General features: G+C 42.4%; 1 non-coding gene across 1 annotated transcript; it reads left to right on the top strand.

The window, feature by feature from the left end:
• Positions 1-3,059: 3,059 nt before the first annotated feature.
• On the top strand, positions 3,060-3,178 carry LOC123687932. The gene has a single exon (XR_006749634.1). It is a non-coding gene; the product is annotated as a 5S ribosomal RNA (ribosomal RNA).
• The last annotated feature ends 1,822 nt before the right edge of the window (positions 3,179-5,000 follow it).

Here is a 5,000-nt window from a genome sequence, read left to right on the forward strand (position 1 = left end):
GATTCGGGTCTACCACTTACCAACTGAATATCATCCTAAAAAGAACTCCAAACAGTCTAGGACAGGACCCATTCTCCACCCCTTCTATATATGTCAGGAGAACCCCGGATTCCCCTCCAGACACGATTTAGCAAACTTTTCCCGATCGATCCGACCCACCGAGGCCGTTTCGACCGTTCGCCGCGCCTACTAGAGCTGATTTCTTCGGACTCCGATCAGAAAATCCGCCGATGCATGTCGTTAACACCTAGTCCGCCTCGTCCGATCGATCGAGGCCGTTTCGACCGTTCGCCGCGCCTACTAGAGCTGATTTCTTCGGACTCCGATCAGAAAATCCGCCGATGCATGTCGTTAACACCTAGTCCGCCTCGTCCGATCGATCTAGGCCGTCTCGAACCACCCATCGCGCATCGAAAGTCGCATCTCTCGAACTCCGATCCGGAAATCGGCCGATGCATCACGTTAACTATTTCTTATATATCTAATATAATATACATGGAGACGGTAAGAATTCTTTTAATCGAAGATATACATATACTTCTCATCAATATCCAAAAGCTTATCGAAAAATAAATTACTCAACTTTTACGTGAAGAATCGTTCACCCAAACCTTATCCCCTATATATGTCAGGAGAACCCAAGGTTCCCCTCCAGACACGATTTAGCAAACTTTTCCCGATCGATCCGACCCACCGAGGCCGTCTCGACCGTCCGCTGCGCCTACTAGGGCCGATTTCTTCGGACTCCGATCAGAAAATATACCGATGCATGTCGTTAACACCTAGTCCGCCTCGTCCGATCTATCTAAACAGTCTCGACGCACCCAACACTCTTTCAAAGTCGGATTACTCGGACTCAATCTGAAAATGGACCGATGCATGACGTCAACACTTAGCCCGCCTCGTCTGATCTATCTAAGCCATCTCGACCCACCCAACACGCCTTCCAAGTCGGATCACTCGGACTTCGATCTGAAAATCTCCGGACTCATTTTTATGAATATCCCCAGTCAGTAAGAACGTTATTTCGCCAATATATACCAACAATAAACCATATTCCAATAGCTGAACCAAAAATATAATTCCCGATCCAAACGTTCTGCATCGCCCAACGCGACCACCTTCCCTATATATGTCAGGAGAGCACAGGGTTCCCCTCCAGACAACACTTACGCTCTATCCCCGACTCTCGGTCGATCGATAGGCCAGGTCAGCGGTGTCTGTTTCGGCCGAAGCTCGGACTTTGGTCAAAATGTTCCGATACAAAATTTGAACCAAGATAGATACAGATATGATTCCTTCTTAAATATACGTTGATTATCGAACAGAATATGGTAAATATTTTGCGATGACCGAGGATTTCATGAATTTTTTTTTTTTTTCGAAAAAATTTTCTATTATCGGAATTTCCTCAAATTTCATTTGGTTGCCTCCTAATGCTTATTAAAAATGATAACCAACAATCAGAATCATTATTTATCATTTATTTCAATTTTTATAATGAAAAACGTTCACGTCCTTTCGCGCCTCTCGATCGTCGTTTACGTGATGCATCGGTCAGCCCTAGTTTACGTGGTGCATCGGTAAGATCGAGTTCACGTTCTGCATCGGTCTGCCCGAGTTTACGTGGTGCATCGGTAAGATCGAGATTACGTGGTGCATCGGTAAGATCGAGTTCACGTTCTGCATCGGTCTGCCTGAGTTTACGTGGTGCATCGGTATGATCGAGTTTACGTTCTGCATCGGTGTGATCTAGTTTACGTTGTGCATCGGTAAGATCGAGATTACGTGAAGCATCGGTATGATCGAGTTTACGTTCTGCATCGGTCTGGACTCTGAGATATATTTTCGACGTGAAAATGTTCCGATACAACTTTTGAACCAGGATAGTTAGAGAGATGATTTTTTCTGGGATGTACGTTGATTGGGGAATGGATTGTGGAAAATAACTTGCCATGACCGAGGTGTTCTCGAATTTTTTTTTTTTTTCGAAAAATATTTTCTGATTTTGGATTTCACTCAAATTTGATTTCGTTGCCTTCTAATGTGTTCTAAAAGAGTAAATCAGTAATCAGAATCGAAAAATATTTTTCGGATTTTTTTTTTTTTGAAAAAAAATTTTCTGATTTTGGAATTTCCTCAAATTTGATTTGGTTGCCTTCTAATGTGTTTTTAAAGCGTAAATCAGTAATCAGAATCAATATTCATTGTCGACTTTAATTTTTATAAGGAAAAATGTTCACGTCCTTAAACGCCTCCCCATCATTAGCCCGAGTCCAAGTCGATGTCAGTCCCGAGCGGACGGTGTCAGATACTACCTATCGCCCCGGTCTGGACTTGGCGAGGTATTTCGACGTGAAATGTTCCGATACAACTTTTGAACCAGGATAGTTAGAGAGATGATTTCTTCTATGTTGTACGTTGATTGTGGAATGGATTGTGGGAAATAACTTGCCATGACCCAGGTGTTCTTGAATTTTTTTTTTTTTCGAAAAAAATTTTCTGATCTTGAAATTTCCTCAAATCTGATTGCGTTGCCTTCTAATGTGTACTAAAAGAGTAAATCAGTAATCAGAATCAATATTCATTGTCGACTTTAATTTTTATAAGGAAAAATGTTCACGTCCTTAAACGCCTCTCCATCGTTACCCCGACTCCAAGACGATGTTAGACCGGAGCGGACGGTGTCAAATGCGACCGATCTCCCCGGTCTGGACTTAGCGAGATATTCCGACGTGAAATGTTCCGATACAAAAATTTAACTGTGATAGTTAGAGAGATGGTTCCTTTTGTGATGTACGTTGATTGTGTAATAGAATATGGAAATAAACTTGAGATGACCGAGGTCTTCTGGGATTTTTTTTTTTTTTTCGAAAAATATTTTTCGATTTCGGAAATCCCTCAAATTTCATTGAGATATGTCCTAATGTGTTCTTAAAACTTAAATCAACAATCAGAATTAATATCCAAAAGTTATTTCATTTTTTATAAGGAAAAACGTTCACGTCCTTTCCGCTCCCAAAAAGTGAGATATCATAGAAAATATCGCTATATTTGTTGTTTACGGCCATACCACGCTGAAATTGCCAGTTCTCGTCAGAACACTGAAGCCAAGCAGCGTCGGGCGCGGTTAGTACTTGGATGGGTGACCGCTTGGGAACACCGCGTGCTGTAAGCTTTTTTTTTACGTTCTGCATCGGTCTGCCGAGATAACGTGGTGCATCGGTATGATCGAGTTTACGTTCTGCATCGGTAAGATCGAGATTACGTGATGCATCGGTAAGATTGAGATTACGTGGTGCATCGGTAAGATCGAGTTTACGTGGTGCATCGGTAAGATCCAATTCACGTTCTGCATCGGTAAGATCCAGTTCACGTGGTGCATCGGTAAGATCGAGATTACGTGGTGCATCGGTAAGATCGAGTTTACGTGGTGCATCGGTAAGATCCAATTCACGTTCTGCATCGGTAAGATCCAGTTCACGTGGTGCATCGGTAAGATTGAGATTACGTGGTGCATCGGTAAGATCGAGTTTACGTGGTGCATCGGTAAGATCCAATTCACGTTCTGCATCGGTAAGATCCAGTTCACGTGGTGCATCGGTAAGATTGAGATTACGTGGTGCATCGGTAAGATCGAGTTTACGTGGTGCATCGGTAAGATCCAATTCACGTTCTGCATCGGTAAGATCCAGTTCACGTGGTGCATCGGTAAGATCGAGATTACGTGGTGCATCGGTAAGATCGAGTTTACGTGGTGCATCGGTAAGATCCAATTCACGTGCTGCATCGGTAAGATCCAGTTCACGTGGTGCATCGGTAAGATTGAGATTACGTGGTGCATCGGTAAGATCCAGTTCACGTGGTGCATCGGTAAGATGGAGATTACGTGGTGCATCGGTAAGATCGAGATTACGTGGTGCATCGGTAAGATCTACTTTACGTTCTGCATCGGTCTGCCCTTGTTTACGTGGTGCATCGGTAAGATCGAGATTACGTGAAGCATCGGTATGATCGAGTTTACGTTCTGCATCGGTCTGCCCGATATTACGTGGTGCATCGGTCTGCCCTAGTTTACGTGGTGCATCGGTTTGGACTTAGAGATATATTTTCGACGTGAAAATGTTCCGATACAACTTTTGAACCAGGATAGTTAGAGAGATGATTTTTTCTGGGATGTACGTGGATCGGGGAATGGATTGTGGGAAATAACTTGCCATGACCGAGGTGTCCTCGAATTTTTTTTTTTTTCGAAAAAAATTTTCTGATTGTGGAATTTTCTCAAATTTGATTTGGTTGCCTCCTAATGTGTTCTAAAAGAGTAAATCAGTAATCGGAATCGAAAAATATTTTTCGGATTTTTTTTTTTTTCGAAAAAAATTTTCTGATCGTGGAATTTCCTCAAATTCGATTTGGTTGCCTTCTAATGTGTTTTTAAAGCGTAAATCAGTAATCAGAATCAATATTCATTGTCGACTTTAATTTTTATAAGGAAAAATGTTCACGTCCTTAAACGCCTCCCCATCATCAGCCCGAGTCCAAGTCGATGTCAGTCCCGAGCGGACGGTGTCAGATACTACCTATCGCCGAGGTCTGGACTTGGCGAGATATTACGACGTGAAATGTTCCGATACAACTTTTGAACCAGGATAGTTAGAGAGATGATTTCTTCTATGTTGTACGTTGATTGTGGAATGAAATACGGAAAATAACTCGCCATGACCGAGGTGATTACGATTTTTTTTTTTTTTCGAAAAAAATTTTCTGATCGTGGAATTTTCTCAAATTTGATTTGGTTGCCTCCTTATATGTTCTAGTAGCGATAATCAACAATCAGAATCAAAATCCATGGTCGGGTTTGATTTTTATAAGGAAAAATGTTCACGTCCTTTTTTACAACCCCGACTCATTGACGATGTTAGAACCGAGCCGGCGGTGTCAGATACGACCGATCGCCCCGGTCCCGATCGTCATTTACGTTGTGCATCGGTCTGCCCGAG

Source organism: Harmonia axyridis, chromosome X (assembly GCF_914767665.1).
Source record: "Harmonia axyridis chromosome X, icHarAxyr1.1, whole genome shotgun sequence".
Lineage (NCBI taxonomy): Eukaryota > Metazoa > Arthropoda > Insecta > Coleoptera > Coccinellidae > Harmonia > Harmonia axyridis.